This window comes from Canis lupus, chromosome 37 (assembly GCF_011100685.1).
Source record: "Canis lupus familiaris isolate Mischka breed German Shepherd chromosome 37, alternate assembly UU_Cfam_GSD_1.0, whole genome shotgun sequence".
NCBI classification, from domain to species: Eukaryota; Metazoa; Chordata; class Mammalia; order Carnivora; family Canidae; genus Canis; species Canis lupus.
In genome coordinates, this window is record NC_049258.1 from 26,023 (window position 1) to 40,274 (window position 14,252).

Below are 14,252 nucleotides of genomic sequence, written 5' to 3' on the forward strand. Positions count from 1 at the left end.
TAAAATAACTACTACAGTAAAGGAAATTATCAACTTTTCATGTGTCTGGGCCCTGCTCCCTGGGCTCCCGGGGAAGCTATGGTTTCTTTAACATTGATCAAGGTCCAAATGACTCCACCACACCTCAAAGCATGGGCTCAGTTTCTGCCCTGAGACATGCAACACCCTTGCTTCAATTAACATGTATCAATCAATCAAAGGGAGCCTGACCGGAATGGTGTGGTTCATAAGAACATGGGACTCTTGTTCTTGGGGTAGCAAGTTCAAGCCCCATGTTGGGTGTAGAGATTACAGAAAAATAAAATATTAAAAAAATCAATCAGTTGATCTTGGGGAGACACAGCCCCAGATCCCACAAGGGCAGGGAGCCAGCTGACGGGTCTACACACAATATTATAAGCAGCAGAGCACAAAATCTGAACTTTCAGCAGTCTGCTAGAGTGGGGGACACACCAGCCTTAAGGTGTTCAGGTGGAGAAGTGGGGGGCAGTCCCTGGAGCGACAGGGTGGGATCAGGATCCCAGGGGTCCCAAGGATGGTGGCGCCTACTGTTCCCAGGCACAGGAGCAGGAACCCGGCTGAGAGCAGCGGGACTCGGGCCAGCTGTCTGCCCTGTGTGGCCACAAACTGCAAACCCCTGTGCAGTCATGGAGCCGCGTTCCTGGGACAGGCCAGCAAAGGCCAGGTGTGGGAGGACACCCTCCCGGGCAAGGTCTCCACAAGGGCAGCCCCTAAAATTTGGAGTTTTAAACTTCAGTCACTTGTCTGTGTGGAGGCTGAGAAAATTAAGGCTGTTCCACTTTAAGTTCAGTGTTAGCACAAGTACTGCCATCCCAGGCCCCTGTGAATAAGAGCTAAATTTTACATTATTTCAGTTACAGGAAAAAAAGAAAAAAACAGCTTACAGCTTAAGGTCCCAGAAAGCCCCATATTAGAATGAGAACAGAGCTCAATGCCCTTGAAAGCCCCATATCAGAATGTAAACAGAACTTGAGAAATTCCTCCCCCCACTTCTGGAGGTCCCCTAGACCAGCCCATAAAACTCAGCTAGAACCCACCTTGGGGTCCAAGTCCCTGCTCCGCTGTGTCAGGTGTACTTGGACGCAAGCTCCAGCTTGTAAATAACCGTCGTGTGTTTGCATCGGTGTCGGCTTCTCGGTGGTTTCTCAGATTCGCAATCTTGGGCACAACAGTCTGAGATAAAAAAACAAAACCAAAAGAAGCTCGGACGCAGGCAGAGTGAACGCAGGGTTCTGAGAGAAGTGGCGGAGAACCCGGGGCTTGGGGGCTCTTCTGTGAAGGCCCCTGCAGACTGGGGGGCGGGATGCTCAGCCCCAGAGCCAGAGGACCCAGCGTCCCCACCCACATCCCGCCAAGTCTCAGGGAGCAGCACAGCGCCGCCCGCTGGAGGCCAGAGGTGCTGACGCCCACCCCGCCTCTGACCCCGCAGGTGCATCTCCCAGGCAGATGTGCACCTGACAATCAGCGCCACGGGCCCGTCCCCGGACCCCGCACACACCACTCGCTGCCACCAAGTGGTCGGACCACAGAGGCTGCAGAGCTTCAGCTCTGCCGGGAAAGTAGAGTCTAGCTTCCTTTGTACTTTGTGCTTTATTTTCATTTATTTTCTTTGATTCTTTTTTATTAATTGCTTTCTTTTAATTTTTATGTATGTACCTTATATATTTCTTATTTTTGTTTACTTTCATGGTACTTTAATTGTGTTTCTTATTTTGGGATTTAGAATCTTTTAACAAGCAGGCCAAAATAAACACAGAATCTGGTGTTTTTCTGGGAAGTCAGTTATTGTTTTTCTTGGTTTTTCTTTTTCTTCCTTCTTTCTTTTCTGGAAAAAATAATGAGATGGAGAAATTCACCTCCATAAAATAACATGAGGTAGTACTCACAGCCAGGAAGTTCATCAATACACATATATGATGTCTAACTACAGTTTAAAGATAGCAGCTGGGCTGGAAAAAGAGCACAGAAGAAAGCTAGAGAATCCCTTACTGTAAAAATAAAAGAACTAAAATCTAGTCAGGCCAACGTTAAAAATGCTATAACTGAGATGCAGTCCCAAGTGGAAGCCTTAAAGACAAGAAAGGTTATGGACTACAGAGGCAGACCGAGGGAACTGAGCCACTTATTAAAACAATAACATTCATATCATAGGAGACTCAGAAGATGAAGAGAGAGTAAGGGGGCAGAAGTTTTATTTGAACAAATTATGTAAACTTCTCTAACCCGAGGAAGGACACAGACACTGAAATCGAGAGCACAGAGAACTCCCAATAAATTCAACAGAAGCTGACCATCACCCAAGCACATCAGAGTCAAAGTCACAAAATACACAGACAAGAAAAGAATCCTGAAAGCAGCGGAGGTGGGGCTTCGGGGTGGGGGGTAGTCCTTAACCTACAAGGGAGGATGAATCAGGTTGCAGCATCTGTCCACAAACTTGGCAAGCCAGAAGTAAGTGGAAGGAAATATTCAATATGCTGAATGGGAAAAGTATGCAGCCAAGAATTCTTTCTTTTGTTTTTTTAAGAATAACCATCAAAATTTATTTAATCTGTGGAAGAACGAGTGAGTGACATAGAAGACAAGTTGATGGAAAAGAGGGAAACTGAGGAAAAAAGAGAGACAAACAATTAAAAGACCATGAAGACAATTTAAGGGAAATAAACGACAGCCTGAGGAAGAAAAACCTACGTTTAATTGGGGTTCCCAAGGGCGCTGAAAGGGCCAGAGGGCCAGAATATGTATTTGAACAAATCATAGCCAAAAACTTTCCTAATCTGGGAAGGGAAAGAGGCATTCAGATCCAGGAAATAGAGAGATCCACCCCCTAAAATCAAGAAAAACCATTCAACACCCTGACATCTAATAGTTAAGCTTGCAAATTCCAAAGATAAAGAGAAGATCCTTAAAGCAGCAACAGACAAGAAATTCCTGACTTTTATGGGGAGGAGTATTAGGGTAACAGCAGACCTCTCCACAGAGACCTGGCAGGCCAGAAAGGGCTGGCAGGATATATTCAGGGTCCTAAATGAGAAGAACATGCAACCAAGAATACTTTATCCAGCAAGGCTCTCATTCAAAATGGAAGGAGAGATAAAGAGCTTCCAAGACAGGCAGAAACTGAAAGAATATGTGACCTCCAAACCAGCTCTGCAAGAAATTTTAAGGGGGACTCTTAAAATTCCCCTTTAAGAAGAAGTTCAGTGGAACAATCTACAAAAACAAGGACTGAATAGATACCATGATAACACTAAACTCATATCTTTCGATAGTAACTCTGAACGTGAACGGGCTTAATGACCCCATCAAAAGGTGCAGGGTTTCAGACTGGATAAAAAAGCAGGACCCATCTATTTGCTGTCTACAAGAGACCCACTTTAGACAGAAGGACTAAACCTACAACCTGAAAATAAAATGTTGGAGAACTACTTACCATTCAAAGGGTCCTCAAAAGAAAGCAGGGGTAGCCATCCTTATATCAGATAAACTAAAATTTACCCTGAAGACTGTAGTGAGAGATGAAGAGGGACACTATATCATACTTAAAGGATCTATCCAACAAGAGGACTTAACAATCCTCAATATATATGCCCCGAATGTGGGAGCTACCAAATATTTAAATCAATTAATAACAAAAGTGAAGAAATACTTAGATAATAATACACTTATACTTGGTGACTTCAATCTAGCTCTTTCTACCTACCCTCAGTAGGTCTTCTAAGCACAACATCTCCAAAGAAACGAGAGCTTTAAATGATACACTGGACCAGATGGATTTCACAGATATCGACAGAACTTTACATCCAAACTCAACCGAATACACATTCTTCTCAAGTGCACATGGAACTTTCTCCAGAATAGACCACATACTGGGTCACAAATCGGGTCTGAACCGATACCGAAAGACTGGGATCGTCCCCTGCATATTCTCAGACCATAATGCCTTGAAATTAGATCTAAATCACAACAAGAAGTTTGGAAGGACCTCAAACACGTGGAGGTTAAGGACCATCCTACTAAAAGATGAAAGGGTCAACCAGGAAATTAAGGAAGAATTAAAAAGATGCATGGAAACTAATGAGAATGAAGATACAACCGTTCAAAATCTTTGGGATGCAGCAAAAGCAGTCCTAAGGGGGAAATGCATCGCAATAGAAGCATCCATTCAAAAACTGGAAAGAACTCAAATACAAAAGCTAACCTTACACATAAAGGAGCTAGAGAAAAAACAGCAGATAGATCCTACACCCAGCAGAAGAAGAGAGGTAATTAAGATTCGAGCAGAACTCAACAAAATCGAGACCAGAAGAACTGTGGAACAGATCAACAGAACCAGGAGTTGGTTCTTTGAAAGAATTAATAAGATAGATAAACCACTAGCCAACCTTATTAAAAAGAAGAGAGAGGAGACTCAAATTAATAAAATCATGAATGAGAAAGGAGAGATCACTACCAACACCAAGGAAATACAAACGATTTTAAAAACATATTATGAACACCTCTATGCCAATAAATTAGGCAATCTAGAAGAAATGGACGCATTCCTGGAAAGCCACAAACTACCAAAACTGGAACAGGAAGAAATAGAAAACCTGAAGAGGCCAATAACCAGGGAGGAAATTGAAGCAGTCATCCAAAACCTCCCAAGAACAAGAGTCCAGGGCCAGATGGCTTCCCAGGGGAATTCTATCAAACGTTTAAAGAAGAAATCATACTTATTCTACTAAAGCTGTTTGGAAGGATAGAAAGAGATGGAGTAGTTCTAACATTGTTCTATGAGGCCAGCATCACCTTAATTCCAAAACCAGACAAAGACCCCACCAAAAAGGAGAATTAGAGACCAATATCCCTGATGAACATGGATGCAAAAATTCTCAACAAGATACTAGCCAATAGGATCCAACAGCACATTAAGAAAATTATTCACCATGACCAAGTAGGATTTATCCCTGGGACACAAGGCTGGTTCAACACTTGTAAAACAATCAATGTGATTCATCATATCAGCAAGAGAAAAACCAAGAACCGTATGATCCTCTCATTAGATGCAGAGAAAGCATTTGACAACATACAGCCTCCATTCCTGATCAAAACTCTTCAGAGTGTAGGGATAGAGGGAACATTCCTCAACATCTTAAAAGCCATCTACGAAAAGCCCACAGCAAATATCATTCTCAATGGGGAAGCACTGGGAGCTGTTCGCCTAAGATCAGGAACAAGAAAGGGATGTCCACTCTCACCACTGCTATTCAACATAGTACTGGAAGTCCTAGCCTCAGCAATCAGACAACAAATAGACATTAAAGGCATTCAAATTGGCAAAGAAGAAGTCAAACTCTCCCTCTTCGCCAATGACATGATACTCTACATAGAAAACCCAAAAGCCTCCACCCCAAGATTGCTAGAACTCATACAGCAATTTGGTAGCGTGGCAGGATACAAAATCAATGCCTAGAAATCAATGGCATTTCTATACACTAACAATGAGACTGAAGAAAGAGAAATTAAGGAGTCAATCCCATTTACAATTGCACCCAAAAGCATAAGATACCTAGGAATAAACCTAACCAAAGAGGTAAAGGATCTATACCCTCAAAACTATAGAACACTTCTGAAAGAAATTGAGGAAGACACAAAGAGATGGAAAAATATTCCATGCGCATGGATTGGCAGAATTAATATTGTGAAAATGTCAATGTTACCCAGGGCAATTTACACATTTAATGCAATCCCTATCAAAATATCATGGACTTTCTTCAGAGAGTTAGAACAAATTATTTTAAGATTTGTGTGGAATCAGAAAAGACCCCGAATAGCCAGGGGAATTTTAAAAAAGAAAACCATAGCTGGGGGCATCACAATGCCAGATTTCAGGTTGTACTACAAAGCTGTGGTCATCAAGACAGTGTGGTCCTGGCACAAAAACAGACACATAGATCAATGGAACAGAATAGAGAACCCAGAAGTGCACCCTGAACTTTATCGCCAACTAATATTCGATAAAGGAGGAAAGACTATCCATTGGAAGAAAGACAGTCTCTTCAATAGATGGTTCTGGGAAAACTGCACATCCACATGCAGAAGAATGAAACTAGACCACTCTCGTTCACCAGACACAAAGATAAACTCAAAATGGATGAAAGATCTAAATGTGAGACAGGATTCCATCAAAATCCTAGAGGAGAACACAGGCAACACCCTTTTTGAACTTGGCCACAGTAACTTCTTGCAAGATACATCCACGAAGGCAAAAGAAACAAAAGCAAAAATGAACTATTGGGACTTCATCAAGATAATAAGCTTTTGCACAGCAAAGGATACAGTCAACAAAACTAAAAGACAACCTACAGAATGGGAGGAGATATTTGCAAATGATGTATCAGATAAAGGGCTAGTTTCCAAGATCTATAGAGAACTTCTTAAACTCAACACCAAAGAAACAAACAATCCAATCATGAAATGGGCAAAAGACATGAACAGAAATCTCACAGAGGAAAACATAGACATGGCCAACATGCACATGAGAAAATGCTCTGCATCACTTGCCATCAGGGAAATACAAATCAAAACCACAATGAGATCCCACCTCACACCAGTGAGAATGGGGAAAATTAACAAGGCAGGAAACCACAAATGTTGGAGAGGATGCGGAGAAAAGGGAACCCTCTTACACTGTTGGTGGGAATGTGAACTGGTGCAGCCACTCTGGAAAACTGTGTGGAGGTTCCTCAAAGAGTTAAAAATAAACTTGCCCTATGACCCAGCAATTGCACTGTTGGGGATTTACCCCAAAGATTCAGATGGAATGAAACGCCGGGACAACTGCACCCCGATATTTATAGCAGCAATGGCCACAATAGCCAAACTGTGGAAGGAGCCTCAGTGTCCATCGAAAGATGAATGGATCAAGAAGATGTGGTTTATGTATACAATGGAATATTACTCAGACATTAGAAACGACAAATACCCACCATTTGCTTCAATGTGGATGGAACTGGAGGGTATTATGCTGAATGAAGTAAGTCAGTCGGAGAAGGACAAGCAATGTATGTTCTCATTCATTTGGGGAATATAAACAATAGTGAAAGGGAATATAAGGGAAGGGAGAAGAAATGTGTGGGAAATACCAGAAAGGGAAACAGAACATAAAGACTCCTAACTCTGGGAAACGAACTAGGCGTGGTGGATGGCGAGGAGGGCAGGGGGTGGGGGGGATAGGGTGACGGGCACTGAGGGGGGCACTTGATGGGATGAGCACTGGGTGTTATTCTGTATGTTGGTAAATTGAACACCAATAAAAAATTAATTTATAAATAAATAAATAAATAAATAAATAAATAAATAAATAAATAAAATAATGTGTTAATAGTTTCACCTCTAGGTATCTAGCCTTAGGAAGTCAGACAAAACATTTAAAAAATTTTATAGGCAAAGTTGTTCATCTCAAATGGCAAAACACACAATAAATAAAATAAAATGGCAAAACGTAGTAAAATATAGTATCAACCCCTACCCACCAGGGGCATCAAATAATCCATGACTGATTTACGATGTAGACTGTAACATTATTACTTTTCTCTTAAATACAAAGAATCATTATAATAAGTGAAAACAAGAAACTATAAAAATTTGCAGAGAAAAATGGCTTGAAACAAATTCAAAAAATATTTGCAATGGTTACCATTGAGAAATGAACCTATAAGTGATATTTTTCTTCTCTACGCTTTTTCCAATTTTCTTATACTGAACACATATTTTTATTAAAGAAAATAAAAGGTAAGTACCTACCCTCATAAACTTGTTCCAGAAATTTCGCTAGAAGAATGATTCAGTGGAAAAGAGGAAGGTCTGAAGCTATCTTGGTCATCCTTTGAGCCATGTCCACCATCTTCAGGAGAGGGATTTTTGCAAACCTATCATAAAAGTGTTATTTTCCAATGAGAACAACAACACAATCACTTATAATTCTGTGAACGTAAACAATTACTTCAACAGTTATCAACATTCTTAGGTGCAACCTATGCAATGTTTTCCAACAAAAGTCACAAGTTTTTCACTGTTGCTTGCTTCACTAGCACATTCATTTTCCCTCTGATTTTCTTCATTATTTGGTATTTCTTCACACTTTTCTGACAGCCAAACAGTTGCTAGGCCGGGATTCCTTACTAATGAATCACTATCAGATTTTGGAGTGGATACCGATGGGCTGTTACACGGTTACCAATATTTGGTAATTTGCTGTCAATAGGATAGGGCTTCATGTCAACTACCATATGTTCACTCTCTTTTGTATTTGTAATAACTGAACGTGGAAAGTTTGTTCTAAATGATTCCTGATTCTCACTCTTTCCATTTTCACCATAAAAAGTAAATACTATATATTCTTCCAGTTCCTTTCAGAACCGGGTTTTATTAGTAGTACCCAAGTCCACTGTATGGATGTCTTGTGTAGTCTGTTCTTTTGCAAAGATAAATCCCAAATATCAGACATACTACTGGCTCTTGAAAAGTTTTCCAGTCCACATTCATATCTACTAACTTCTGTTCTGGTAAGGTATTTCTCCATATCAAACATGCTGGAGCTACTACTTTTTTCTATATCACTAGGGAAGAAATGAGACTCCGTGGAATAGTCCTTCTGTTCATTGTCCTCCTGAAAAGTCTCTCTGGTTTTATTTGAAAGCGCCTTGATCATGGTAGCAAGTTGGGAAGGATCAGTACTCACTGATGCATCTACAATGGCTGAAGCAATGGTGCTTATCCTACGTACAGAATCACCACCAGTTGGTAGCTTGTGTTTTGTCTCTTTTGGGTTTACTACCCATGAGGAAATTGTCCTAGAAAGAAGAAAATTCACATCAGATAAATATACTCAGTTCCATGGACATGTACATATTAGTGTAATCTTTAGACATTACATAAAATTTCACAGCAGCTAAAAGTTAATGGCATACCGATTAAATACCCTCATTAAATAAAGGACACTTGGTATCAACTTAAACGATAGAGTACTGGGTTATTCAGACTTGGATTATCAATTAAACAAAAATCTTCAGGAGTTAAAGAGATGATAAAGAGGAGTTAAAACTGAACCAGACAGTAATTTAAAGCAAAAAATTGGGTCACCTGGGTAGTTTGGTTGGTTAAGTGCCCAACGGTGGCTCAGTTCATCGTCCCAGATTCCTTGGATGGGTTTCATAACAAACTGGATCCAACTAAAAAAAAGAATGAGACTTAGAAGTCTGGAAAAAAATCCAGAATAAACTATGAAAGAGAAAGTAACAGAAAATACACAACAGAACAGAAGAACCGGAAAAAGGACTACTCTGAGAAAACCTAACATACTTCTACATGAACTTTCAAAAGAAAAAGGACAGATAATGGAACAAATGGTTTCTAGGAAGATATACAGGCTAAGAATTTTCTAAAACTTGTGAAAGTCAACAATTCAAGATGTTAGGAGGCCTACACACACTAAGCAGGATAAAACAAGAGATACCTAAGCACATCACAGTAAAATAGATAAAAATCAAAGTAAAAAAATTTGAGAGCAGCCAGAGATAGTAAAACACATTATCTTTAGTAAAGTTACCAAGAAGATTGGTAACAGACTTTTAAAATGAAATGTGAAATGGTCTATTCAAATTGCTGAGTTATTTCTAACATGGAAGTCTGCACTAAGCAAACACATGCTTCAAAAATAAAGGTGTGAGCAGCCCTGGTGGCTCAGTGGTTTACCACCGCCTTCAGCCCAGTGTGAGATCCAGGAGACCAGGGACTGAGTCTCATGTCAGGCCCCCTGCATGGAGCCTGCTTCTCCCTCTGCCTCTGAAATCCATCTGGACCAGTGGATCATTTCAAGCTCTTGTCTCTTTAGAGATGTAGTGTTTAGAAGATTGTTCATTAGCAGAAATTGCTGTGTGGAATTCTTCAACTATTAGTGTATTTATTATCTAAGTATGTCTTTACTTTGGTCATTAATTGATTGATATACTTGGCAGCTCCCACATTAGGGGCATAACTATTCATGATGTTTAGGTCCTTTTGTTGGGTAGACCCTTTAAGTATGATATAGTGTCCCTCTTCAGAGAGATAGCATTCTAATTTGTATGTACCTAAAAAGAGAGCTTCAAAAATTTTAAAGTAAACACTACCAGACTCACAGTGAATATCAAATTCATCATCATAGTGTGAGACATTAATATCTAAGTAACCGAAAGAACATGTACAATAATTTTAAGTGTAGTTTCCTGCACTATGATTTAATAAGTTTTACCTGAATAAAATATAGAGAAGAGAGGAACCAAGGATCACACCAAGGCATTCCTGTCACATGCATAGAAAATATTCTGAAAAACGGAAGAGGGTATCCCTGGGTGGCTCGGCAGTTTAGCGCCTGCGTTCGGCCCAGGGGATGATCCTGGAGTCCTGGGATCGAGTCCCACATCAGCCTCCCTTCATGCAGCCTGCTTCTTCTCTGCCTCTGTGTCTTCCATGAATAAATATTAAAACCACTCTGAAAAACTGTGTGGAGGTTCCTCAAAGAGTTAAAAATAGATCTGCCCTACGACGGGAGGCCGGGCACATTCCCTCACCCAAAACCTAAACGAAACACTTTAACCCGAAGATCCTGGGAGTCCCCCGGCCAGGCACATGACCAGGTCCAACTCTACCCGTAAACAGTCACCCCAACCCTAACCCTAACCCTGACCTTCCCCTACCCTAACACGAGACCTGTCACTAACGGACACCCAAACACGAACCGCTAGCCCCTAATCCACACCTAACCCTGGCTCCCACCCTAACCCTACCCCACCCCCTAACCCCACTCCCTAACCCTAAACCAAACCCCTTACCTTAAAAGTAAACCCCTAACCCCTTACCTCTACCCTTAATCCTAAAACGCGGCCCCATATCTTCCTGAAGCCTCCCCGCGGGTCCTGAGGAGCCGGGCCCTGTCAGCGTGGACGCGGCCCCGCGGCCTCCCCGAGCCTCCCCAGCGCAGGCGGGCTCCCGTCAGCAGGCGGACGAGGCTACTGCGCACGCGCCCCCGGCGGGGCCTGGGCTCGGGCGCCCCCTGCGGGACGCGCAGGCGCCGCAGGAGGCCGAGCGGGAGGCGGTGTCCCCGCGCCCAGGGCCGCCCCCGCCTCCGTCCAGGCTCCAGCCCAGGCCTGTGAGCGGCGGAAACGTCTCCCCGACGCGGAGCCCAACCCCGGGTTTCCCAGGACACTGGCGGACGGGGACCTGGAGCCCAGGGACGACGTGGAATGTGGACCAAACTTTCGCCACGTCCCGCAAAACCCCCTGCACCCTCCTGCGCTGCGGGCGGGGCCGCGGGCCTGTGCGGCCGCCCTGGAGACAGCGCGGAGGCTGCTCGGGGAGTGCCCGCTGGAGCCGCCCCGGACCGGCAGGTGCGCGGCCCGGAGCTCCCTGGGAGATGGAGACGCGGGGAGACGCCGGGCACCTGCCCCGGATGTCCACGGCAGCCACACTGCGGGCGGAGCCTCGGTGCCCTCGGGCAGAGGATGGATAAAGAGGACAGAGACGTGTGGTGGTGAGAGAGAGAGAGGTCGGTGTCACTCAGCTGTCGGGAAGGACATCTCGCCGTTTGCAGTGACGCGGACAGAACTAGAGGGATCGTGTTAAGTGAAATAAGTCACTCGGGAAAGAAAATGACCGTGTGACGTCATTCACAGGTGGAATTAAAGGAGCAAAGCAGATGAACATCTGTGAAGGGAAGGAAAGATGGAAACAGAGACGGAGGAAAAAGAGACTCTTAATCCGAGGAAACACACTGCGGGTCGCTGGAGGGGAGGGGAGGGGGGCGGGGTAACGGGGGATGGGCCTGAAGGAGGGCACGTGATGTCATGAGCACTGCTGTTCTCTCCAACTGGTGAATCCCTGAATTCCACCTCTGAAAGTATAATACACTACACTGTAAACCTAACTAATTGGGTTTGAGTTAAATTAACTTAAAAAAAAAAAAAATCCCTTGTATCAGAGCACATGTCCTTCCGGGCTCTCTGTTCTGCTCCTTCAGCTGATGCCAGAACCACCCCCCATGGGTCTGGTTTGTTTAAGTAGGCATCAGGCCTCTTCCATGGCCCAGCCCAGGGCTAGAACTCACGACCCCGAGATCAGGACCGGAGGTGAGGTCAGGAGTCGGATGCTTAACCGATGGAGCCAGCTGGGGGCCCGAGAACCACACTGCTTTATCCTGTGTCTCTGTGACATTGTTTGAAATAGGAAAGTGCTGCGTCCCACTCTGTCATGCTTCTCCAATACTGACTTGCTGTCCGGGGTCATCCGTGGGACGGATGTTAGGGTATTTTTTTTTTTCTATTTCTAAGAACTGCCACCATGATTTTGATAGTAGTGACATTGAAACTGAGGGTGGCTTCAGGAACTGCGGACATTTTCATAAGCTGAGGCTCCCGCCCCACGAGCCCAGGATGGCCTCCCAGAGCCTGGAGGGTCTCAGCGCACAAGTCTCGCGCTCCCTGGGTTCAGTCTAACTACTTTGTTCTCTGTGATGCTCCTGAGAAGGGAGTCACATCCTTAATTTCCTTCCTGAGTCTCATTGTCGGGACACAGGGAGGCTACTGAGCTCTGTAGGGTCGTTCTGTGTCCCTGAACGCTCCTGAATTCACACCTTAGTTCTAACAGGTTTTGGTGGAGGCTCTCGGGTTTCCTGTTTCTAGTGCCGCGTCTTCAGCAAATAGGGACAGTGTGACGTCCCCCTTCCAGGTGTGGAACCTTTGCTGTTTCCTGTCTGTTGACTACATTAGGACTTCCAGCGCTGAGACGGGACCTCCTTGGCTTGTTCCTGCTCTTAGGGGAGATGATTTCAGGTTTTCACCCTTGAAGATGACATCAGCTGCGGGCCTTCCTACACGGCCTTTACACTGTTGATAGACATTTCCTCAAAACCCACTGTGCTTTTGATGTTGTATTTTGTCAAATGATTTTTCTGCAACTCTTGGGGGGATCGTATGCTTTTTGTCCTTTCTCTTGTTTCTTGTTTTTTTTTTAAGATTTTATTTATATATCTTGAGAGACTCAGAGAGACAAGGAGAGAGAGGCAGAGACACAGGCAGAGGGAGAAGAAGGCTCCATGTAGGGAACTCGATGTGGGACTCGATCCCAGGACTCCAGGATCACGCCCTGGGCCAAAGGCGGGCGCTAAACCGCTGAGCCACCCGGGCCACCCCATGTCCTTTCTCTGGTTAATGTGATGGATCGTGCTGACTGATGGCCAGAGGGGCCGTGGGGGGCAGGTGGGCAACATGGATGAACAACAGTAAAAGCTACAAGTGTCTGGTTCTAAATAAAAAAATCCCAGAAATTTAGAAAGTACAGCCTGGCAATAGAGTCAGTACTGTTGTGACAACTTTATACAGGGACAGACGGTGACACCGCTTCTCGTGGGGAGAGCTGAATGAGGCATACAATTGTCAAGTCACTAGTTGTAGCCCTGAAACTACTGTCACATTGTGTGTACTTCAATAAATATCAAGGAAAAGGGGTTTCTGGTAGGACTCCCGGTGGGTCCGTGAAAGGCATTTACACGGTCATTACACACGAAGGCACCTCTGCAGAGGGGATCAAGATGCTCACGTGTCTTCATGTTAATTTTTAGAAGATTTACTTGACAGAGGGTGCAGTGGGGGGGGGGGGCGGAGGGAGAGGGGGAACCTGGAGCCGACTCCTCACCCACCAGAGCCCGAGCCCCACGCGAGGCTCCACGCCACAACCTCGAGATCTTTTTTTTTTTAACTTCGAGATCTTGACTTGAGCCAAACTCAAGAGTTGACGTGGAACCGACTGAACCACCCAGGAGCCCTTCAAATGTTCCTAACTGCAATCCCTGCTGTAAACCCTGGGGGGCAGGGGACATCTGTGGCCCCCAGTCTGCCTTGAAGGGTGGAAGGCCTGCAGGGCCCGAGGATGGGAACTGAGGATGTGGGAGGTAGGGATCAGTCATCAGGTCTGGGTGAGGCCCAGGTGAGGACCACAGTCACCAGGTCAGGTGAGACCCATGATCCCATGTAGGGATCAGAGACACCAGGTCCAGCTGAGGCCCAGGTGGGGACCACAGTCACCAGGTCCGGGTGAAGCCCAGTGGGGGACCACAGTCACCGGGTCCAGGTGAGGTCCAGGCAGGGACCAGAGTCACCAGTTCCAGGTGAGGTCCATCTGTGAACCACAGTATACTGGGTCCAGGTGAGGTC

The 14,252-nt window shown here is 44.5% G+C and overlaps 1 long non-coding RNA gene across 2 annotated transcripts; it reads right to left on the bottom strand.

Moving 5' to 3' along the window:
• Nucleotides 1–1,134: 1,134 nt before the first annotated feature.
• LOC102152881 lies at nucleotides 1,135–11,059 on the bottom strand. 2 transcript variants are annotated; one of them, XR_005385015.1, is made up of 5 exons: nucleotides 10,905–11,059; nucleotides 9,148–9,236; nucleotides 8,747–8,858; nucleotides 7,810–7,934; nucleotides 1,135–1,194 (listed from the first exon to the last, which is right to left on the bottom strand). It is a non-coding gene; the product is annotated as an uncharacterized LOC102152881 (long non-coding RNA). The 2 variants fall into 2 exon arrangements; XR_005385016.1 differs by lacking the exon at nucleotides 1,135–1,194 and adding an exon at nucleotides 1,701–1,846.
• Between the last annotated feature and the right edge of the window lie 3,193 nt (nucleotides 11,060–14,252).